This window comes from Somniosus microcephalus, chromosome 6 (genome assembly GCF_052327205.1).
Source record: "Somniosus microcephalus isolate GS21.2 chromosome 6, FLI_Smic_1.0, whole genome shotgun sequence".
Taxonomy (NCBI): domain Eukaryota; kingdom Metazoa; phylum Chordata; class Chondrichthyes; order Squaliformes; family Somniosidae; genus Somniosus; species Somniosus microcephalus.
In genome coordinates, this window is record NC_140992.1 from 191,519,480 (window position 1) to 191,544,832 (window position 25,353).

At 51.7% G+C, this 25,353-nt stretch overlaps 1 protein-coding gene across 34 annotated transcripts in view; it reads right to left on the reverse strand.

The window, feature by feature from the left end:
- LOC147116285 (cyclic nucleotide-gated channel beta-1-like) overlaps positions 1-25,353 on the reverse strand; it is a 441,619-nt gene that overhangs the window by 310,559 nt on the left and 105,707 nt on the right. The window lies entirely within an intron of this gene.

The following is a 25,353-nucleotide window of genomic DNA, read 5'->3' on the forward strand; positions in this document are numbered from 1 at the left end:
CTTGACTCGGTCCGAACAACATCTCTGTGGTGTAGCCGGTTCACATTTCTAGCGTGACTCATCCAATAGTCTTTCCCTTGGCTTAACAGCTTGAACTTCCGTCCTGCTGAACCAGCAGTGCTGACTTTTACAAACAGCTGGACTGCCTTGGTAATTTTTCCTACTTTCCAACTGATTTGGCCCCCCTTCGTGGGGCCCACGTGCATGATCTGATAGAAGTGATAATGATTTAGATGGTTATCGTCTTCTGCTTCGTCTTTTTCTTTTCTGCTTCTTGGAGACTCTCGGGGCTCCCTTATCCGCTGCCAGCTGTAGCGCCACCATCTCCCTATGTTCCTTAGACTTTAAGTGCTTCATCCTGATTTCTGCACTTTGGGAGTTTTCATCACAAGCTGGGCAGACCAAGTCATCGTAATATTCCGTGTCACTCAACAGGTCATGGTAATATTCGGTGTCGTCCTGAGCTAGTCTAGCGAGAGGGCCTGCTACTTCTTCCATACCCAACTGGACGTTAGCCGACTGTTGTTCCCTCCCTAGACATCTTTCCTGAAGAGACTTCTTCATGCGTTCATATTCATCCCACTCTTCCTGGGTTTCCTGCAAATCCTTCACTAATGACCTCGTTTGTGATTTCAACACTTCCCCTTCCCTTGGGGATTGATTGATCAGGCTATTCAATCCTTCTACTGGAGCAGCTGTTTCAACATTCTGCTGTTCACATTGACGTGATTCAGCGTACTTTTGGCATCCCTGTAAAATCTGTGTTGCAACCTCAGCTATTTCCATAACTTTTGAGAGCTTCGAACTCCTTCCCTTTGAAGATTGAAGCTTGTGTTCAGATTGTTCCCATTGTAGAGTCTTGTCCTTCAGCATATGAAGGAGTTGGCTGACCGTTAACTCTTCCACGGGAACACTGTGGGTCAGAGTCTTCTCCATTTCATCCACCTTTTCCTCCAATGCTTTCACCTTCTTTTCCTCTTGTACTTTGGCTTCCAGCGCTCGGAGAAGTTGCGCCTTGATGCTCTCTAGCTCATGTTCAGAGGCCATTCTTACAGTCTCTGTGTTTCTTACAGTTCCCTTTTCTTCCACTGAACGGATTCCCAGTTGAATCTGTTCTTCAAGTTGTTGAATCTCGGTCATTGCTGCCCCATATATGTCTTGGGTTTCCTGTAATATTTTTATGAGTTCTTGTACATCTTGTCTTTCATGTTCTGCCATGTCTTTCACCTCTAATTTCTCATCTATGGATGGAACTTCTACCGATGAGTCTGTCTTGGCCTTGAGCTCATCAAGAATTTCCTGCAGCCTTTGGACTTCTTGCTCATGTTCAACCTTCAGTTGCTCATATGCTTCCACTGAAACTAGCTTTTCGGAGGTTGCCGAGTTAACCCCTTCCAGAATTGTAGCCTGGGCCTGTTCATGCTGTTCTTTCAACTTCTCACACTCTGCTTGTAAGGAGTCGTAGAGAAGAACTGGAATAAAATCCTGGCTTCCTGAAGATTCCTCTTCATTTGCTTCTTCCTGCAAATATTCTAACTCCTGAACAGCATAAGGGAGATGTGATCGGTAATTGGTCACGATGGCTCTATGGTTGCTCTCTGCTTGAGCTAGCTGCTTCTGTTGTCTTTCCAGATTCTCCCATTCGGTGTCATAGAACTTTTTCATTGTTTTCATCTCTTGTACGAGACGGTAACTCAATTGTTCTAATTGTTGTCGTAATTTGAAATAAGTTTGAGTCCGAGCTCGGTGTTCTTCCGTCATGGATATGTCCGTAACTTGAACAGGCTCAGAATTTTCTGTCAAACTAGGTTGTCGTTGTTCGGTGGAGTTCTGCTCTGAAACTTTGTTCTTCCCTGGAGCATAAGCCTTTATGCATGCCTTCGTTTTTCCAACCTTCGTCGGCAAGTCCATTTCAGCCTTGTCCTTCATATTTGGGTTGGTCTTATCGTCATCCGTTTCAGAATCTGAGCTGATTGTCTGCACCGAGTCCTCACTCGTTATGGCTTTTAGATAGTGCCATTCCATGTCTATTTTCTTGATCCACTCCCGTCCTAGAAGTGGTGGTCCTCCCTCATGTAGTACGTATAAGTTCATTCTTGGGTGTTCTTTACCCCTATCTCTCACTTTGACTCTTATCTTTCCCATGGGGTATACTTTATGCCCCGTGTATGTCTGCAATACGAACTTGGTATCTCTTAAGGGTATATGTGAGAATAGCCGGTGGTAATCCCTTCGATTTATGACTGATAGAGCTGATCCAGTGTCCAACTCCATTTTCACTTGGATTCCAGCTATTTTTAGCATGACCCAGATAGTTTGTAGGTCAGCTTCCTTACTCACATTGTGAATTCTCAGACTACCCAGCTCCTGGCCATTTGGGTCTGAGTCTGAATTCTGTTCGTCTGAACTCTTCTCAGCCACCTTGTGTACCTTGTTGTACTTTTCCTGTGATGGCTTCCTTTGGTTGTTGGTCCTTTGGTTGTTGGTCTTCTTCCCTGACCGGCATACCTTAGCTATGTGACCCAGTTTGCCACATTTCCTACATTCCTGGTTCTTAAACCAGCATTGGTTCTGGTCGTGTGTTGTCTTCCCACAACGATAGCATTTTGTTGTTGTCGAGGTAATTTGATCCACACTTAGTGCTGCTGTCTTTAGCTGCATTTCCGCAGTTCCCTTCGCTGCGGCTTCGTGCGATGCTGCAATAAGGACAGCCCTGTCAAGTGTAAGGTCGTTCTCTTTGAGTAGTCGCTTTTGCGTTCCTTCCTTTGCCAACCCGCACACGAACTTGTCTCGCAATGCCTCTGTCAGATTCCCTCCAAACTGGCAGTATTTCGCTAGTCTACGCAGTTCGACCAAGTATTCTGCGTTGCTGTCGTCTTTCCGTTGCGTTCTCGCATAGAATTTGAATCGTTCCGCCAACATCAACGGTGTGGGGTTCAAGTGCTCCTTCAGAACAGCCACAATATCATCGAAAGTCTGATCCGCCGGTTTAGCTGGTGATAGTAGATGCTTCAAGAGCCCGTATGTCTTCGCGCCCATCGAGTTTAGCAAGGTTATAGCTTTGTCATCTTCTTCTATTTTATTGGCCTCACAATAGATCTCGATGCGTTCCACGTACGTGGCCCAGTCTTCTACCTCGGCATTAAAATCGTTGATGTTACCACGCTTAGGCATCTTCCTCTCTTTCTGATAACACCCCGAATTATTTCTTTAACTTATTTTTTTTTTCTAAGATGGCGGTTTCCCCGCGAAAATGGTGGTTTCCTGCGCCTATCTTCTCTCCCCGCCCACTTCAATGGCGGTTTCCCGCTTCTGTCTTCTTCCCCGCCTAATGGCGGCTTCCCGCGTTTCTTCCCTAGCGGGAGGGGTACACTTTCCCCCACAGGCGACGGCCGCTGGCTTTCAGATTCACAGCCTGCGCGTCGGCTTCAGTGCTTTCCCTTTTCTCGGCAAGGCAACCGGCGCTGGGTACATCCCGTTGACGGCGAACAGGTTCAGCCGCTGGGCTGGCTCTCGCTCAGTTCCCCTTGCTCGGGCTCGGTCTCTCTCCCGCTCTCTCGGCTCTACCGGCGCTGGGTACACCCCATTGACGGAGAACAGTTTCAGCCGCTGGACTGGCTCTCGTGCAGTCTCCCTTGGTCGGCGCTGCCTCTCCCGCTCGCTCGGCTCTACCGGCGCTGGGTACACCCCGTTGACGGAGAACAGTTTCAGCCGCTGGACTGGCTCTCGCGCAGTCTCCCTTGGTCGGCTCTGCGTCTCCCGCTCGCTCGGCTCCCAAACGCCTCTCCCAGCCGTCTCGCAGTCCGGTGCTTCCCTCCCCGGCTGCGGCTGAGTTTTTATATTTCCCGCGCCTACGCTCCCGGTCGCAGCGCTTGGTGGCTTCGGTCGCTGCCCGGCCTTCTTCGCCGGTCGCGGTCTAGCTGTCTCACGACGCCGTTGCGTCCCCAGCCTGTCTGTACCGTGGCTTCCTTGCTCCACGCTGCCCCAGTCTCAGCGCCTCTGGGCCCGACTTCTGTCCGGCTCCTTTCCCCCTCGACCGTGGTCGAGTGCACCGCCCTTATCCTCCGGTTATTCTTTTTACTTTTCCCTTACTCACAGTCACCGTGGCCGCCTTGCTTCTCGTGCTGATCGGCTCACTCCTCACCGTGGCAGAAGGGACAGTCAGTGCCTGTTGCTGATGGAAGTCTTTGTCTCTGAATTCTTCCTCCTTTCCAGCTCTGCAGACTCGAGTTTTCTCCCAGCAGAATGACGAGGGCGGTTGCCTCTTCTCGACGCTCGTTAACTGCTTCGGAATTATTGTTGCCGCAGGGTACGATCGGACTCGTCGCCACTGTAAAGTCTGTGGGTTGTTTAGTTAATTAATACACAGACTCCAAGAGTAACTTAAAACAGGACTTTACTATTCGAAGGTCAGGGCGAATCTGCCCAATAACTCCTGGCACAACACTTATATACTGGTGTGGTCACCGTCAGTATTACCGTATACAGAAGCCAAACAAAGTAGTGCCACACCTAAAATAGTTCTCTTAAAGGTGAACAGTTACATACAATAGTTCTCTTAAAGGTAGACGGGTACATACACTACACACCCCATCGCAATCCAGGAGTTTTTGTCAACCGCAAGGGCTTCCACTCCCTTAACGTTCAGCTGGTGTGTGACCGCAAGAAGGAGATTTTGCATGTTTGTGCCAAGTACCCTGGCAGCTGCCATGACTCCCTCATACTGCGCTAGTCTACTGTGCCTCCACTATTCAGTCCGCCAAACGAACTTCAGGGATGGCTACTTGGAGACAAGGGATATCCCCTGCGGAGTTGGCTAATGACGCCAGTGAGGAGACCAGCCAACGAAGCTGAGGAGCGCTACAACTCCAGCCACATTTCCACCAGATGCATTATTGAGCAAGCCATCGGATTGCTAAAGATGCGCTTCAGATGCCTCGATAGATCAGGTGGAGCCCTACAGTACTCATCAGCCAGGGTCTCCAAAATCGTTATGGTATGCTGTGTGCTTCACAACATGGCACAGTGTCGTGGCTTGCCAATTCCGCAGGACCAAGAGGCTCCTCACAGAGCCGCCTCGGATGAGGATGATGCTGAGGAGGAGGAGGAGGACGGAAACGAGCATCCTGCAGAGGCCCTTCAACCAGCGGCACCAGTGCGTGAGAACATTGCTGGGCGGAATGCAAGGAACGCACTCATCCTGGGCAGATTTGCGTAGCCTGGTACCTCAAACACTGTAGCCTCGCTGCTTCTTAACAGACTATGGACAGTGGCCCATCCCGGCGCATTTCCACCTATTGGACCAGCTTGCTGACATCTGCAAGTAATCCTAAGGCCTCAATGTGAAATCCCCATTTGCCAAATGACAGACGCCACAACTTCAGCAGTTGCCACCAGATTTTTTATGTACAACAAAGTGATGGCATTAAAACTACATACAAGACTTCTCACCCAAGTGACTACCCTTGTGATTAGTGGTGCTTTATTTTTCTCTTACGCGTGCTCCTACGTAGTGGTACCCCTGTGGCTTCAGCAGATGTGGAGGCCCCTTGCTCACTTTGCTGCTGCTCCTGTCTTGACACCTTTGGTGGGCATCCTCTGGGGTGAGGGCTCGCCAGCAGTCTGCTGCTCCTGCGGCAGTGCAGGGGTTGAGACTCCTATCTCACTTGGGTGTGAACTCTGGCGGGGCTCTGACCGAGGGCTCTGAAGTGGCATGGAAGTGAGAGCGCGTGGAGAGGAGCCCCCCACTTCCTTGAGGTGTGCCAACAACCTCCCTCTCATGGGTCAGCTCCCCCTCAGTGCCTGCAAGTGGCTGGAGAGCACCTTGCTGCACATCATGGGGGCCATGGGGACCCGTCTCTGCACTGGAAGCCCTGCTCAGAGGGACTTCCATGAAGGTCTGGTTTCAGTGCTCAATAGATGCCCATCGCTCCTCAAGAGATGTCATTCTATTCTGAGCACTCACCATGTTTTCGATACCCTGGCGACTAAGCTCCTCCATGGCCGTAGCCCTCCTCTCCTCGGCTGCAGCCCTCCTCTCCTCGGCCACAGCCCTCCTCACCTCGGCCGCAGCCCTCCTCACCTCGGCTGCAGCCCTCCTCACCTCGGCTGCAGCCCTCCTCTCCTCGGCAGTAGCCAGCCTTACCATGGAGGTAGCCATCCTTTCCGTGGTGATGCTTTCATGCGCCATTGACTCCAATAAGGCTCTGCTCATGTTCGCGATGGACACACTCGCAGCGACCCTGGAGACAAAGCCTCCCAGAGACTCCTGCATCTGTGCATGGAGATCCATCACCTCCTCTCTTGCGGATGGACCCAGAGGCATAGGATCGACATGCAGCTAAGCTGAGCTGGCAGGGGCCTGCGCCCTCTGACGAGGACTCTCCACTGCTGTCCCGTCTCCACAATCTGCTGATGCTCACTTGTGAGCTGTGAAACACCAGGTGACAACACTACTCTATGTCCCGAAGGCCCTCCCGTGGTGTGAGTGTCTGCGCTGGTGCTGGGTGCGCTTACTTCTGCTGACACTGCGCCCTCAGAGGCTGGAGCTTCCTCTGAGGGGTCTGGCTGCAAAGCCTCTTCCTCCTCGGCAGTGGGGATGGGGGCTCCTGATGGTCCTGTGGGGGAGTAAAGGAAAGAGTTAGAGATGTGATGCCAAGGCGACTTGCACATTGGATTTGGCATATGCTCAGAAGTCCAAATGATGTAGCTTCAGAATCATATCAGTGACTCATGCTATGTCAATGAGGGATGGGAAACTATTCTGTCACCAGCTTGCGGGCTTGCTCCTGTCTCTCCTGCCACAGCTTCCACAGGCACGTCAGCCCCAGCAATCTCCATCACAGCTTCCTCCCAGGGGCACATGTGGGCGATTGAGGGTGGTCCTCCTCCAGTCCTTGCACGCTCTCTCCTACTGTGAGCTCTCTTTTCCTGCAATGAGGGAGACAAGTGGAGTTTGAGTGAGAGTGCAGGAGTGAGTGTAGAAATTGCATAGCATAGATACTTAGAAGGAGACAAAGATGATGTGAGGCTGCAAGACCAAGGACCCTCCCTGTGTGTTGTCAGTTGTGTTCCAAGCATCAGAGTGAGAGGCAGTGTGAGGGCTGCATAGTTATGTGAAGGTGAGCATAGAGAAATAGGGAATGGGTAAGGGTGCATGGATGTGACTGTGAAGTGGGGTGTGGAGGAAGAGATTGCTGAAGCTGAGTGCTGTTGGGGAAAGGCAATGGGGATCAGGTTGAGGGTGATGGAAACTTCATACTTACTTTTCCTGTACGGTGAAGGTCCTGGAAGCGCTTCCTGCACTGTATCCAGGTCTGTCGGGTGACTCCATGAGAGTTGACCTCTGCAGCCACCTCCATCCATGCAGCTCTGGTCTCTTTGGGAGGCCTCTTCCTCCCTGAGCTAGGGAAGAGGACCTCCCTGTGGGCCCTTACCCCATCCACCAATGTCTCGCCAAATTTGGCGGCAGCTCGGCCTCTGCCGCTGGCAGCAGCTGGTGCAGGCTCCTCTGCCATTCTGCAAGACTGGTTGGGAAGCCTGCAGAGGTTGAAAAGCTTGCTGGACACTTTAAAAGCACCACGAATGATGACATCATACTGTGGGGCTTTCTGACTGGAAATGGACAATTAGCAAGGGTCCCCACACGCTGGAAATTAATTGGCCAATTGAGGGAAAATTGCGTGCAGCTGGCTGACCCATTTAGATTCGGGTCGGAACCCGACATTCGGGGAACCCAACAATTCCCCACACCTTCGGGAAAATCGGGGCCATAATTTAGGCTGCCACTTCGGTGCAATATTGAAGGTGCTGCACTGTTGGAGTCACCGTCCTTCAGATGAGATGTTAAGCCGAAACACAGACTACCTGCTCAGGTGGATGCAAAAGATTTCACGACACTATTTGAACAAGAGCAAGGAGTTGTTCTTAACAGTCCTCCCTCAACCAACACCACCAAAATCAGATTTACTGGTTTTCAGATCACTGCTCTTTGTTGGTCCCAAATTATTTGCTGTATTTATCTACATGCAACAGGGATGGCACTTCAGAAAATAATTCATTGGATGTAAAGTGCTGAGATATATGATGAGGCATTGCATAACTGCAACTTCTTTATTTATTGCGATATTCAAACTTAGTTCAAAAAGGACTTATAAACGTATTGAATGGAAGGTTTGAATAAATCAGAAAATGGCAGCCTGGCTTAACTAATGTTTTTAAAGAAAGAACTTGCACTTATACAGCATCCTTCATGCTCTCAGGACATCTCGGAGCAGGTCGCAACCAATGAATTATGTTAAATCTGTGAGTTATCTAGTTAATTAAGACACAGACTAATTAATAACAATCAAAAACAGGTCTTTACTGGTTGGAGGTAGGGACTATTCTGAATACAAGATTACTGCACAGTGCTTATATACCGGTGTGTTCACCCCCGGTATTACGTCTACAGCAGCCTGAGAAAGTAATACATCTCTTAAGGTGGAACAGGCTTAAGCTCTCTTAAGGTGGAACAGGTTACATACACAACACTCCTCCCTTCTTAGCTTTATAGTCATCCCCCCCATTTAACATAACGTAATAACATATATACATATATAACTTCATGTTTAACGTAACATATCACAGATTCAGTCTCTGCGGAAAACAGTTCACAGATTCAATCTCTGTGGTGTAGTCGGTTCACGTTACTCATTCAATAGTCCTTTCATGGATTTAACAGCTTGAACTTCCGAACTGATTTGGCTCCGTTCGGAGGGACCACGTGTGTGATCTGGTAGAGGTGATAATGGTTCAGATGGGTCATCTTCTGTTTTTACTTTTCCTTTTCTGCTTCTTGGAGACTCTCTGGGCTCCATTGTCAGCTGCCACAGCTGCCAGCTGCATGCGCAGTTCCTCCTTCTCTTCCTCCTGTTTCCGTCGTAGAGCCAGCTTCTCCCGATGTTCCGTAGACTTTTGGTGCTCCTCCATGATTTCTGCACTTTGGGAGTCGAAGTTACAAGCTGGGCAGGACAGGACATCGTAATATTCGGTGTCATCCACCAGGTCATGGTAATATTCGGTGTCGTCCTGAGCTAGACCAGTGAGAGGGTCGTCTATTTCCTCCATACCCAGCTGGGCGTTAGCCAGCTTTTGTTCCAAGTCCAGACATCTTTCCTGAAGAGACTTCTTCATGCGTACCTCTTCATCCAGCTTTTTCTGGGCTTTCAGCAAGTCGTTTACTAATGACCTCATTTGAAATTTTACTACTTCAACTTCTTTTGGAGATTGATTGATCGGACTATTCAATCCCTCTACCGGAGCAGCTGTTTCAGCGGTCTGTTGTCCTACGTTGACGTGAGTCAGCGTACTTTTGGCATCCAAGGGCTGCTCTGTTGCAGTCATCTCAGTCTGTGTTGCCACCTCAGCTCTTCCAATAACCTTTGAGAGCTCCGAACCCCTTTCGTTTGAATATTGAAGTTCGTGTTCAAGTTTTTCCCATTTCAGAGTCCTGTCCTTCAGCATATGCAGGAGTTGGCTGACCGTTAACTCCTCTGACATCAGACGTTTTGTGTGCTCCTGCTCCATTTTCTCCATCAGCTGCTTCTGTTGTCTTTCCAGATTCTCCAACTCTATATCAAAGAACTCTTTCGTTGCATTCAACTCTTGCTCAAAACGGCGAAGCATTTGTTCTAATTGCTGTTGTAGTTTGAAATGGAGTTGAGTTCGAGCCCGGTGTCCCTCAGAAATGGGCACATCAGTAGACTTGCCAGACTCAGAATCCACAGTTAAACTATGTTGTTGTTGCTCAGTGGAATTCTGTGCTGAAACTTTGTCTTTTGCACCTGAGTTGGGCTTACCATCATCCGTTCCAGAGTCTGGGCCGACTATCTTCACCGAGTTCTCACTCGTTATTGTTTGTAGGAAATGCCAGTCCATATTCATTTTCCTAATCCACTCCCATCCTAGTAGTGGAGGACCTCCCTCAGATATCACATATAAGTCCATTATTTGACTGTCTTCGCCCTTGTGGACCACTGCAACCTCTATTTTCCCGATGGGGTACACTCTTTGCCCCGTGTATGTTTTCAATATAATCCCCGTATCCTGTAGGGGAATATGTTGGAATAACTTTCCGTAATCTTTCTTATTTATGACCGTCAATGCCGATCCAGTGTCCAATTCCAGTTTTACTTGGACTCCTTCTATCTGAAGAGTGACCCAAATTGTCTGGAGGTCTGCACCCTTACCAGCGTTGAGTACTCTTAAGCTAGCCAGTTCATTACAGCTTAAGCTAGCCAGTTCATTACTGCTAGCGTCTGAATCGGACTCCTGTTTGGCCACCTTGTGTACCTTTGCGTATTTTCCTTGCGGTGACTTCTTGTTGCTGGTCTTCTTCCCTGACCTGCATACTCTAGCTATATGTCCAAGCCTACCACAAGTTCTACATTCTTGGTTTTTAAACCAACACTGGTTCTGATCATGCGTTGTCTTTCCACAACGATAACATTTGCCAGAACTCACACCCAATTTGTGTGCACTGAGCTCCGGTGACCGTAGCTGCATTACTGCCGTGCCTCTCGCTGCGGCTTCGTGTGCTGCTGCCATAGTGACCGCCTTCTCAAGCGTCAGCTCATTCTCCTCGAGCAGTCGCTTTTGTGTATCTTGTTTAAATAAACCACACACAAATTTGTCTCGTAGTGCATCTGTCAGTCCCGTTCCAAACTGACAATATTTCGCTAATTTACGCAATTCCAGCAAATATTCAGCATTGCTTTCATGCTGTAGCTGCCTTCTGTCATAAAATTTAAATCGTTCCGCTAGCATCAGCGGCGTGGGGTTTAGATGATCTTTCAGGACAGTAACAATCTCATCGAACATCTTATCCGCCGGTTCATCTGGTGATAACAGGTGTTTCAATTGCCCGTATGTCTTCGCACCCATTAAATTTAATAATGTTAGAGCTTTATCTTGGTCACGAATTTTATTGGCCTTACAATAATTTTTTACTCTTTCAACATATATGGCCCAATCTTCGAGGTCACTATCAAAGGTGCTAATATTCCCGTGTTTAGGCATTGTAGATTTGCAATTTCTCAGATTTTCTTTTCTTTACTTGTTATCAAAGATGGCGGCTTCCCGCTCTTGCCGTCGTCCTCCGCCCACAAAATGGCGGTTTTCCCGCGCTTGGCGGTCTTCACCCGTCCCCCGACGCCGTCTCCCTTCAGCCCCCGAGTGCGGCCCTTATCTTCGCCGCGATCGCCCGAGTGCGGCCCTTATCAGCGGATGCGATCGCTGGATCGCGAAGTGGCTCCCGACCGAAGCGGCTCTCGGCCCTTATCTGGAGATGCGATCGCTCTCGCGGCTCTCGGCCCTTATCAGGAGATGCGATCGCTCTGTTGAAATGCCTCCCGCTCGAAGCGGCTCTCGCGCCCTATTCCTCCGGCTCCCCCAGCCCCGTTCGTGCGGCCAACGCGGTCGACTGCCTGTCGCGTCGCTGCCCGGCTCAGACAACGGCTTACCCACCACCAAGCTGGAGAAGAAGCTGTCGGTCGCCGATGGAGGCTCCGAGGTCAGGATATCTTCCAGTGGGGTGGAGAGGGTGGAAACCTCTCTGCAACGTCCTGGCTGTGGACGAAGCTGCCGTGGAGTGACTGCCGCAGGGTCCGAATCAGACTCGTCGCCAGTGTTAAATCTGTGATTTATCTAGTTAATTAAGACACAGACTAATTAATAACAATCAAAAACAGGTCTTTACTGGTTGGAGGTAGGGACTATTCTGAATACAAGATTACTGCACAGTGCTTATATACCGGTGTGTTCACCCCCGGTATTACGTCTACAGCAGCCTGAGAAAGTAGTACATCTCTTAAGGTGGAACAGGCTTAAGCTCTCTTAAGGTGGAACAGGTTACATACACAACAAATTACTTTTTAAAACGCCGGCACTGCTGTGATGTAGCAAATGTGGCAAACAGTTTATGCACAGCGAGGTTACACAAAAAGAAAATGAGATAAATGATCAGATAATCTGTTTTCAGCGGTGTTGGTTGATGGATCAATGTTGGCCAGGAGCCCAGGAGAACCCCCCTGCTCTTCTTCGAATAGTGCCGTGTGATCTTTTACATCTGCAAGAACCGTATTATCTGAAAGACAGCGGGGGGAGTAAATCAGGCGTCTAATACAATCCCAGGAGGTTCCCGCCGGGTGGGTTAAATTTACCCCCAGCACCTCTGATGACACAGCACTCAAGTGTCAGCCTTGATTATGTGCTTAAGTCCTGAAGTGGGGTGGTAACCCATGACCTTCCGACTCAGAGGCTACCAGTGAGCCAAGCTTCCACCTTTTTGGCTATTCTGAAGAACTGCATGAGTGCTCTGTTTAATAACACGCAGTATTACCGCTGCTGAAAATAATACCGCAAATTAGCAGCAACTCAAAAAATTGCGACCTGCATTTTAAACACATGTACAATTTAGGTCTGCAAACACAAAACCACACGGGCTGTGAAACTCTATTCTCCCAGTCTCCTATTGGAATTCCAGCAGGAGACTAAGGGAACTCCTCAAAGACACAACAGAACTCCGTTGTAAGCAGATTGTGCCAGGTTTCTATTGTTTTTTAGCGGGGGTGGGGAGGGTTCTGCCAGTCTCCCGCCAGAGTTATGGCAGGAATCTGATGGAACCCCCTGCTCCCCTGAACTTTCAGGGTTACAGCCTGTATCTATACAAAAAGATTGCATTTATTAGCACACTTCACATACACACACTATAGGCTAGATAGCACTACAATATTAGCTGCTGGATGCTTAACACTTTCATTAAAATAAATGGGTTAGCACCGCTGTTAAAATAGTGGATAGCGGAATGCTTTTTGCCCATTAACATCACAAACAGTCATTTCCAGGCCTATTTCTACAAGTCAGTTTGTGGCATTTGGTGAAAGTGTTGGGGAAGAAGCAGTTAGTTTCCAGTCTCAGTACGAACACTGTGACAGTGACTCTTACATGTAAATTTATAATTGCCGCACCTTTACTTTGTATCACATTGCACTTGGGTGGGTTTGGGGCCTTCATTTCGATCCTAATTACTTTTGTATTGTCATTCCAGCCACAGCCTGTTTTAATCAGTGAGCGAAATCAGGAAGCACTTCTTTTACACAAAGGGTAGCGGAAATATGCAACTCTCTCCCTCCAAAAGGCTGTGGGTGTTGGGGGTCAATTGAAATTTTCAAGACTGAGATTTTTGTTGGGTAAGGGTATCAAGGGGTGTGGAACAAAGGTGGGTAAATAGTGTTGAGCTACTGATCAGCCATGATCTAATTGAATGGCCAAACAAGCTCAAGGAGCTGAATGGCCGCCTCCTGTTCCTATGTAACAAGCTCAAGGGGCTGAATGGCCCACTCCTGTTACTATGTAAAAGCTCAAGGGGCTGAATGGCCTACTTCTGTTCCTATGTAACAAGCTCAAGGGGCTGAATGGCCTACTCCTGTTGCTATGTAACAAGCTCAAGGGGCTGAATGGCCTACTCCTGTTGCTATGTAATAAGCTCAAGGGGCTGAATGGCCTCCTTCTGTTCCTATGTAACAAGCTCGAGGGGCTGAATGGCCGCCTCCTGTTCCTATGTAACAAGCTCAAGGGGCTGAATGGCCCACTCCTGTTACTATGTAAAAGCTCAAGGGGCTGAATGGCCTACTTCTGTTCCTATGTAACAAGCTCAAGGGGCTGAATGGCCTACTCCTGTTGCTATGTAACAAGCTCAAGGGGCTGAATGGCCTACTCCTGTTGCTATGTAATAAGCTCAAGGGGCTGAATGGCCTCCTTCTGTTCCTATGTAACAAGCTCGAGGGGCTGAATGGCCGCCTCCTGTTCCTATGTAACAAGCTCAAGGGGCTGAATGGCCTACTCCTGTTACTATGTAAAAGCTCAAGGGGCTGAATGGCCTACTTCTGTTCCTATGTAACAAGCTCAAGGGGCTGAATGGCCTACTCCTGTTGCTATGTAACAAGCTCAAGGGGCTGAATGGCCTCCTTCTGTTCCTATGTAACAAGCTCAAGGGGCTGAATGGCCTCCTCCTGTTCCTATGTAACAAGCTCAAGGGGCTGAATGGCCTCCTCCTGGTCCTATGTAACAAGCTCGAGGGGCTGAATGGCCTCCTCCTGTTCTTATGTAACAAGCTCGAGGGGCTGAAGAGCCTACTCCTGCTCCCATGTAACAAGTTCGAGGGGCTGAATGGCCTCCTCCTGTTCCTATGTAACAAGCTCGAGGGGCTGAATGGCCGCCTCCTGTTCCTATGTAAAAGCTCAAGGGGCTGAATGGCCTACTCCTGTTACTATGTAAAAGTTCAAGGGGCTGAATGGCCTACTTCTGTTCCTATGTAACAAACTCAAGGGGCTGAATGGCCTACTCCTGTTCCTATGTAACAAGCTCAAGGGGTTGAATGGCCTCCTTCTGTTGCTATGTAAAAGCTCGAGGGGCTGAATGGCCTCCTCCTGTTCCTATGTAACAAGTTTGAGGGGCTGAATGGCCTCCTCCTGTTCCTATGTAACAAGCTCAAGGGGCTGAATGGCCTACTCCTGTTGCTATGTAACAAGCTCTAGGGGCTGAATGGCCTACTCCTGTTCCTATGTAACAAGCTCAAGGGGATGAATGGCCTCCTTCGTTCCTATGTAACAAGCTCAAGGGGCTGAATGGCCTTCTTCGTTCCTATGTAACAAGCTCAAGGGGCTGAATGGCCTACTCCTGTTCCTATGTAACAAGCTCTAGGGGCTGAATGGCCTCCTCCTGCTCCTATGTAACAAGCTCTAGGGGCTGAATGGCCTCCTTCTGCTCCTATGTAACAAGTTCGAGGGGCTGAATGGCCTACTCCTGTTCCTATGTAACAAGCTCGAGGGGCTGATGGGCCTACTCCTGTTCCTATGTAACGAGTTTGAGGGGCTGAATGGCTTACTCCTGTTCCTATGTAACAAGCTCGAGGTGCTGAAGGGCCTACTCCTGTTCCTATGTAACAAGTTCGAGGGGCTGAATGGCCTACTCCTGTTCCTATGTAAAAGCTCGAGGGGCTGAATGGCCTACTCCTGTTCCTATGTGTAATGAAATCTGTTTGTCTTGATCCTGTATTCGTTTTGCACTCATGTATATTACCCTCCCCCACTGTGTATAGTTTCACTTCCTCTTTCCCGACTAACTTGGGAGGTTCCAGGTCTTGGCTCTTGGCTCCGCCCCTGACTTCTCTTACATAAAGATCCCAGGATCTGTATGACTCATTCCTGTGAACCAGTCGGCGTGTTGAGATGTTAGCTCTGATCTTAGTGATTAAAAGCCAACTTGTTTAAGTCTATAACTTCTAGTTTTGTGGTTATTGAAGGCCCATCAATTTTAATCACTAAAGAATACTAGGATGGATTAACTCCTAAAACCAGAGCATCTGGACTTGGATCCACATTCTGCTGAAGCATCAAATCAATTTGGACACTGGCTCAAATGCTTCGAACTCTTCGCGGGGACCTCATCCACTAGCGAGGTAGATAAACTGAGTCTACTGACTACTCGCGTAAGTCATCGGATTTATTCGTTCATCCGGGACGCCACCTCTTACACGGAGGACATCACTATCCTGAAGGCCCAATACCAGAGGCCGGTAAACGAAGTGTACGCCAGACATCTGCTGGCTACACGCAGGCAGCAACCAGAGGAATCAATGGACAATTTCTTACAGGGCCTAAAGGACCTGGTCCGGGACTGTAACTGCAAGGCCGTGACGGCCAACGCGTACTCTGACGAATTGGTCCGCGATTCCTTCATCATGGGCCTCAAATCGAATTATATCCGGCAGAGACTGCTGGACTTAAAAAAGGCAGTGGCCACTGCGCGATCGCTGGACGTGGCCCAGAAAAACTCTGACTCTTATTCTTCCGGCCATACGGCCCTCACCGCCTCGTGCGCGCCGAGGGGGCCGCCATCTTGGAATCAGCCATCTTCCCCATCCAGGTCTCAGACCAGCTCTACGCCGCCGGAGTCCCCACACAGAAGTTCACCCAGGAGTCCTACTACAGCGGCAATGTCTCGAGCCCCGAAATGCTACTTCTGCGGCCAGGCCAAGCACCCCAGACAACGATGCCCAGCGAAGGACGCTACATGCTTCAAATGTAAGAAAAAGGGGCATTTTAGCAAAGTCTGCAGGGGGAATCCGATTTCCAACTCCGTCACCGCCTCGTGCGTGCCGCCATCTTGGGAGCCGCCATCTTTTCCCGACTCAACGGCCGCCCAGGGCCCAACAGTGGCTTCGATCACGGTAGATCAATCCAGGCCACACCCGTTGACAAAATCCATGATGGACATACAGGTAAACGGGAATTTAACGAAATGTTTAATTGACTGTGGGAGTACCGAGAGTTTTATCCACCCTAGCCTGGTACGGCGGCACTCATTAACGGTAACCCCTACACGGAGCAGAATTGCTATGGCTGCTAAGCCCCACACTTCGGACATTTTGGGCTACTGTGTGGTAACACTGACTGTAAAAGGCACGGACTACAAGGATTTTAAACTCCTCGTGATGCCAGAACTCTGTGTTAATGTAATCTTGGGCCTGGACTTCCAGTGCCACCACGAAAGTGTCACGCTAGCATATGGCGGGTCCCAGCCGCCACCACAGTCTGTGGCCTATCAACCTTAAAAATCAGCCCGCCCTCTTTATTCGCTAATCTCACTCCGAACTGTAGGCCCATAGCGACCAAAAGTAGACGGTACAGTCTGGAAGACAGACACTTTATCAAGGCAGAAGTGGACAGACTCCTGCGGGAAGGCATTATTGAATGCAGTACCAGCCCGTGGCGTGCCCAAGTAGTCATAGTTAAAAATAGCGAAAAGAAACGGATGGTAATTGACTACAGCCAGACTGTTAATATTTATACCCAGCTGGACGCCTACCCTTTACCCCGCATATCAGAAATGGTCAACCAGATTGCGCAATACCGAGTCTTCTCGACTATCGACCTCAAATCCACGCATCACCAGCTCTCCATTAGAACAGAGGACCGCCCATACACCGCCTTCGAGGCGAACGGGCGCCTCTACCATTTTCTCAGAGTGCCCTTCGGGGTAACAAATGGGGTCTCGGTCTTCCAACGTGAGATGGACCGCATGGTTGACAAGAATAAACTACAAGCTACCTACCCCTATCTGGACAATGTCACTATCTGCGGGCACAACCAGCAAGACCACGATCTAAATCTTGCGAGATTTTTAAAAACTGCCCTAAAGCTGAATCTAACCTACAACGAAGACAAATGTGTCTTCAACATAACCCGTCTCTGTATCCTCGCTGTGTGGTGGAAGATGGGGTAATTGGACCGGACCCTGACCGATTACGCCCCCTAAAGGAACTGCCCCTGCCACACAATCCCAAAGCTTTAAAAAGGTGCCTGGGATTTTTTTCGTATTATGCCCAATGGGTGCCCAATTACTCTGATAAGGCCCGACCCCTCATTAAATCGACGTCCTTCCCACTATCAGCTGAAGCTCGGGAGGCTTTCACCAGTATTAAACAGGACATTGAAAGGGCTGCAGTGTGTGCAGTGGACGAATGCATTCCCTTTCAAGTCGAAAGCGATGCGTCAGACTTTGCCTTAGCTGCGACCCTCAATCAGGCTGGGAGACCTGTGGCCTTCTTCTCCCGAACCCTTCAGGGACCTGAAATCAGGCACTCTTCTGTCGAGAAGGAGGCACAGGCTATAGTGGAGGCAGTGCGGCACTGGAGACACTACCTAGCCGGCAAAGGTTTCACCCTGCTCACTGACCAGCGGTCGGTGGCTTTCATGTTTAATAACAAACAAAGGGGGAAAATCAAGAATGACAAAATACTCAGGTGGAGGATCGAACTATCCACGTTCGACTATGATATTATGTACAGGCCGGGAACCCTTAATGAGCCCCCAGATGCCCTATCGCGGGGAATGTGTGCCAGCATTCATACGGACAAATTACAGGGTCTCCACAACGACCTCTGTCACCCAGGGGTCACCCGACTATACCATTTTATAAAGTCCCGCAATCTGCCCCACTCCATCGAGGAGGTCAGGGCAATGACCAGAGCCTGCCGCATCTGTGCGGAATGCAAGCCTTGTTTCTACAGGCCTGACCGTGCACACCTTATCAAAGCCACACGGCCATTCGAGCGCCTAAGTCTGGACTTCAAGGGACCCCTTCCCTCTGCCGACCGTAACGTATACTTTGTGGCGACACGCCACCACTGGACATAATCCGCTCACGGCGGCACAGACAGTCTAAGCAGAAGCCCCCAGCCGGGGGCCCTTTCCTCCAGCAACTTGTTTCCCGCAGGGACAGGCTGCCGGGAGCACTTCCTGTCTGGGAAGTATTTAAGTGGATGCGCGGGCTTTTCTAGTTCCTGTTTGTCATGTGGTTGGAATAAAGCAGTTGTGTGTTCAATAGCTCTGGTCTCGACTCCCACGTTTGCCGCGGTATCTCAACACTGGTGACCCCGACGCTCAGGACGAATCCTAAGCTAGCATGGCGGATACAAACGCAGTCACGGTTAAATTACCAGACTTTTGGGAGAACCTCGCCGAAGCCTGGTTCGTTCAAGCTGAGTCCAGATTCCGGCTGAAAGGCATTACAGTCGACGCCACGAAGTACGACTACCTCGTCGCCTCGCTCACCTACGCTACAGTCCCCAAGGTTTGGGCAGCGCTGCAGAATCCACCAACGGAGGGCAAGTACGAACATCTGAAGGCTGCGCTACTTAAAAAATTTCAAACGTCCTCTTACCAGCGCCACTGCCAACTCCTGGACCTCCCCGGCCTTGGTGACACTTCACCATCAGACCTGCTTTCCCACATGCTGTCCCTCTCAGACGACAAAAATCCCGGCGCCCTTTTTCGCACGCTTTTCATTCGGCAGCTCCCCGCCAGCATCCGCCCGCTTATTGTGGAGTCTGACTCCACGGACCTGAATGATATAGCCAAAAAGGCCGACCAGCTGCTCTCTGCACAGGCCGCTCGCGACGTCGCGCCCGACCTCACGGCAACGACCACGCGGTCTTCCCGGGCCGCTAGGCCCGACCGCCCTACCACTCCGGGTCACTGCTACTACCACACCCGTTTTGGTGCTAGGGCTCAACGCTGCACGCCACCGTGTTCCTTCAAACCCCCCCCCGCACCGGCCCCCGCGATGGCCGCGGGGCAGAAGGAGCCCCTACTGTACGTCACTGACGACAGAACCAACCGCCGATTTCTGTGCGACACAGGGGCCCAGCACAGCATCACCCCCGCCTCCGCCCTCGAGATCCAACGCGGCACACGGGGTATCACACTGGCTGCAGCCAACGGCTCTGAAATCCGCACATATGGCACCCGCATGGTCACGCTCGACCTCGCGGGCCGCCGCTACCGCTGGGAGTTCCTCACAGCCAAGGTCCTCTGCCCACTCATCGGCGCCGACTTCCTACGCGCCCACGGCCTCCTTGTCGACATTCCGAGGCACCGCCTCGTCGACATCAACACTATGGCCCCCATCCCCGGCGCCTTTACCCCGGCCCGTTCGGCCGGCCTGACGACCTACTGCCTCGCCAGAGCCACGGACGACTACTCGGCACTCCTAGCTGAGTTTCCCGCCCTCACTAACCCGACCTTTTCGGCCAAAGCCGCCAAGCATGGTGTGGAACACTATATCCCCACCACCGGCCCCCCAGTTTCTGCCCACGCCCGCAGACTCAACCCGGCCAAGCTGGAAATCGCGTGGGCCGAGTTCACCAACATGGAACAACTCGGCATCATCCGCCGCTCCAGCAGCCCTTGGGCCTTGCCCCTCCACATCGCCCCCAAGCCCGGCGGAGGCTGGCGCCCTTGCGGGGACTACCGCCACCTCAACGACGCCACCACCCCCGATCGATACCCGGTGCCACACATCCAGGACTTCTCGGCCCGACTGGCCGGACGAACCGTCTTTTCCAAAGTCGACCTGGTGCGCGGTTACCACCAAGTCCCCGTACACCCCGCGGACATCCCCAAAACGGCCGTCATCACCCCATTCGGCCTGTTCGAGTTCCTGAGGATGCCCTTCGGCCTCAAGAATGCAGCACAGGCTTTCCAGCGCCTTATGAACTCAGTCCTCCGGGACCTGAACTTCCTATTCGTCTATCTAGACGACATTCTCGTGGCCAGCTCCTCCAAACAGGAACACCTCGAACACCTTCGCATCCTGTTCGGGCGCCTAGCCCAACACGGGCTCATCCTCAGCCCGGCGAAGTGCCAATTCGGCCTAACCGAGATCGATTTTCTCGGTCACCACATCACCCCTGCTGGGGCCGTCCCCCTGCCCAACAAGCTGCAGGCCGTCCAGCAATTCCCCCGCCCCACAACCATCAAGGGCCTCCAGGAGTTCCTCGGGATGGTGAACTTCTACAACAGGTTCATCCCCAGAGCCGCAGCCCTCATGAAGCCCCTATACGACTCCCTCTGAGGAAAATCCGGCAAGATGGACGTAGCCTGGACCACTGACACGGCAGCCGCCTTCGACGCCACCAAAAACGCGCTCACCGACGCCACTCTGCTTGCGCACCCGAGGGCCGATGCCCGGGTCGCGCTCACCACCGACGCCTCCGACCACGCGGTCGGGGCCGTGTTCGAGCAGTGGGTGAATGGCGCGTGGCAGCAACTTGCCTTCTACAGCCGCCAACTGCGCCCCCCGGAGGTCAAACACTCCACTTTCGACCGCGAGCTTCTCACACTCCACCTGTCGGTCCGCCATTTCAGGTTCCTCCTGGAAGGCCGCCCCTTCACCGCGTATGTGGACCACAAGCCACTCACATACGCGATGGCCAAGCACACCGAACCCTGGTCCGCTAGGCAGCAACGCCAGCTCGCGGCCGTCTCCGAATTTACTACGGACATTCAGCACGTCTCCGGTAGAGACAACGTGGTCGCCGACTGCCTTTCCCGTCCCGCCGTCTGTGCGAATCACCTCGCGGTCGACTACGCACAACTAGCAGCGGCCCAGCTCATGGACCCAGACCTCCTCTCGGCGGCTACCAGCCTGCCAGGGCTACGCCTAGCCAAGGTCGCGCACGGGCCCGAAGCCACGGCAGTCATGTGCGACGTCTCACTCGGCCAACCCAGGCCGGTCGTCCCTGAGACCTGGCGCCGCCGCGTCTTCGACACGCTCCACGGGCTCTCTCACCCGGGTTCCCGCGCATCCGTCAAACTCCTCTCCAAGCGCTTCGTCTGGCGCGGCCTCAGCAGAAATGTTCGGACTTGGGCCACCTCCTGCCTCACCTGCCAACGGGCTAAGGTACAGCTGCACACCAAAGCACCCCTGGGAGACTTCAAGGTACCCAGCCGCCGCTTCGACCACGTACACGTCGACATCGTCGGTCCCCTGCCGCCATCGCAAGGCCAAACTTATCTCCTCACGATGGTCGACCGCTACACACGCTGGCCTGAGGCAGTGCCGCTGAACTCCACCACCACAGCCGACATCACCAGGGCGTTCGTTAACACCTGCGTTGCGAGGTTCGGCGTACCGGCCGACATAACCTCCGACAGAGGCGCCCAGTTCACCTCCGAACTCTGGACGGCCACAGCACGCAACCTCGGGGTGACGCTCCACCGCACCACGGCGTACCACCCACAGGCCAACGGACTTTGTGAACGCTTTCACAGGTCACTCAAGGCCTCACTCCGCGCCGGCCTGCAGGACAGTACCTGGACTGACCGCCTACCGTGGGTGCTACTCGGCCTACACACCGCGGTCAAGGAAGACCTCCAGTCCTCGGCAGCAGAGTTAGTCTACGGACAACCGCTGCGCGTCCCAGGTGAATTCCTTCCGGAGCCTACCAAGCCTTGGTCGGCCGAACAGCAGCGGCTCGACTCTTTCTCTTCCGCTCAGCAGTTCGCCCCACTTCCGGTCAACCGACACGGCGAACTCGCACCTCACGTCCCGCCAAATTTACAGCAGGCGCGCTTCGTCTTCGTGCGACACGACGCGCACCGCGGGCCCCTGCGACCCCCGTACGACGGTCCGTACGAGGTACTACAAACTGGGGACAAGGTCTTCAAGCTGCGACTCGGCGACAAGGTCGAGACAGTCTCCATCGACCGGCTCAAACCAGCACACACAGAACCAGGGGAACAGGTCCCCGTGGCCCAGCCTCCAACTAGAGGCCGTCCCCCCGGCAAGCCAGCACAGCCGGCGGCGAACCGCCTGACCCAACCAACCAGACCGGCGACCACTCAGAGCCGCTGCGGCAGAACCATTAGACCACCGTCACGACTCGTCCACTCCTCCTAAGCGGATTCTGGGGGGAGCTCTGTGGCGACACGCCACCACTGGACATAATCCGCTCACGGTGGCACAAACAGTCTAAGCAGAAGTCCCCAGCCGGGGGCCCTTTCCTCCAGCAACTTGTTTCCCGCAGGGACAGGCTGCCGGGAGCACTTCCTGTCTGGGAAGTATTTAAGTGGATGCGCGGGCTTTTCTAGTTCCTGTTTGTCATGTGGTTGGAATAAAGCAGTTGTGTGTTCAATAGCTCTGGTCTCGACTCCCACGTTTGCCGCGGTATCTCAACAACTTCCTCAATATCATTGATGAATATTCCTGCTTCCCCTTCGCCATTCCCTGCCCAGACATGACCAGTGCCACGGTCATCAAGTGTCTCTGTAATCTATTCTGCATGTTTGGCATGCCGAACTACATACACAGCGATAGGGGGACGTCATTCATGAGTGACGAGCTGCGCCAGTTCTTGCTCTCGAAGGGGATAGCCACTAGCAGAACCACTAGCTACAACCCCCGGGGTAATGGGCAAGTGGAAAGGGAGAGTGCTACTGTTTGAAAGGCTGTCACGTTAGCCTTAAAGTCAAAAGGCCTTCCGACCTCGCGCTGGCAGGAAGTCCTCCCAGACGTGCTCCACTCCATAAGGTCTCTGTTATGTACTGCCACTAATGCTACCCCTCACGAAAAGATATTCGTTTTCCACCGGAAATCCACCTCGGGCATATCTCTACCCGCGTGGCTGACGTCTCCGGGGACAGTACTATTGTGGAAGCACGTGAGAGGCCATAAAACAGACCCCCTTGTGGAAAAGGTACAGCTCCTCCATGCAAACCCTCAGTATGCCTATATTGAATACTCTGACGGGCGAGAGGACACTGTTTCCATAAAAGACCTCGCTCCCTCGGGGAGCGGAGAGAACGATGGGAGACTACCCGATGAAGACCTACACTACAAAGAGACAGGACGCCCAGAGGTATCAATACCCAACTTTAACCTGGAGGACACTGCAGATAACCTGGAAGACACTGCGGAGGCCCGGACAGCAGAGGAACCAGAATCCACTCCCCTAGAGGCACCCCAACCGGCTTTGCGCCGATCACTGAGAACTGCAAAACCTCCTGGCAGACTCACTTATACCAACTTTTAAGGAACATCACCCCGATGGACTAAATCTATAGAAGGGGTGAATGTAATGAAATCTGTTTGTCTTGATCCTGTATTCATTTTGCACTCATGTTTACCCTCCCCCACTGTGTATAGTTTCACTTCCTCTTTCCTGACTAACCTGGGAGGTTCCAGGTCTTGGCTCTTGGCTCCGCCCCTGACTTCTCTTACATAAAGATCCCAGGATCTGTATGACTCATTCCTGTGAACCAGTCGGCGTGTTGAGATGTTAGCTCTGAGCTTAGTGATTAAAAGCCAACTTGATTAAGTCTATAACTTCTAGTTTTGTGGTTATTGAAGGCCCATCAATATGTAAAAGCTCAAGGGGCTGAATGGCCTCCTCCTGTTCCTATGTAACAAGTTCGAGAAGCTGAATGGCCTACTCCTGTTCCTATGTAACAAGCTCGAGGGGCTGAATGGCCTACTCCTGCTCCCATGTAACAAGCTCTAGGGGCTGAATGGCCTCCTCCTGGTCCTATGTAACAAGTTCAAGGAGCTGAATGGCCTCCTCCTGGTCCTATGTAACAAGTTCGAGGGGCTGATTGGCCTCCTCCTGTTCCTATGTAACAAGGTCGAGGGGCTGAATGGCCTCTTCCTGTTCCTATGTAACAAGCTTGAGGAGCTGATTGGCCACCTCCTGCTCCTATGTTCCAGTGTAACTGGCCTGTATAGGGTAAACTCCCACACTCCACATCTCTCTGTGCAGCCACCACATCAGACGCACTTACTCTGCATCCACCTCCTGCTCCTCCGTGATTCTCCACAGCTGCCTGCACGAATTACAAGTCACATTAGTCTGAAATACAGTAACAGTCTGAGAATTGAAGGAGTATCTCCCCTCCACAATTGTTTGGGGAATAAACACGGCTTAAGGTTTTTCAGGATGCAGCTTGATTAGTAGATAATGCTCCACACTCTCTTATTTCACAGGCACCAGAGTTTCCCGAGTTGTTGGACCTTCAGGTGTATATGATAGAGATTTTTAATCCGTAGTGGTGATCGGGAGGCGGCGGGGGGGGGGGAAGAGCCACAATTAATTTCCAAGCTGACTGTCAACCATACACAGCTTCTGTTGCATGGCAAGCAAAGAGCATAGGTTCAGTGTCTTTCACACACAGGCCTTGATCTCAGAACCAGCAGTGCAGAGGGTACAGTCACACTGGTAGACATAGCAAAGGCACAGCCTGACCCCAGGCCGAGGTAAGGTTGGAATTCCAATAGCTGCCACACACAATTGCCTGCAAAGCAGAATCCACTTCTCACTGCCACATATAGGTACAGTGCTATTGCCTAGACACAAACTCATTGCCAGGCACCTGCAAGACACAGTCTGAATTCCTGGCACATACACAGGGCACAAGCTCCTTGCTTGGCACCCACAGAGGGTATAGACACACTACCTGGCACATGCACAGTGACACAGACTCAGTGTGTGGCATCTGTAAGTCATATGACTGCCTGCACTGACTCACTGCCTGGCACAAGCACAGGGCTGAGACAGGCTGCCTGGTACCTGCAAAGCACAGACTCACTGTCTACATAGAGTCCCTGACATACATATAAGTTGCTGCCTGGCACATGCACAGGGCACACATTTAGTGCCTGGTACCTGCACTGAGCATGGATGCAGTTTGGCAGCACACAGGATACAAACTCATGGACTGGCACACACAGAGATAAACACTCATTCCCTGTCACATGCACAGAGCACAAACCACTGCCTGGCACACAGAGCACAGACTGACTGCCTGTCACACACAAGGCATATAATCACTGCCTAGCACAGGTACTGAGGGCAGACTCTGCCGATCACGCATAGGAAACACTTGCTGCCTGGTAGCCACTAAACACACACACACACACACACACACACACACACACACAAAACAATTTCTATCAGTAAGTTTGCACTATCTGGAG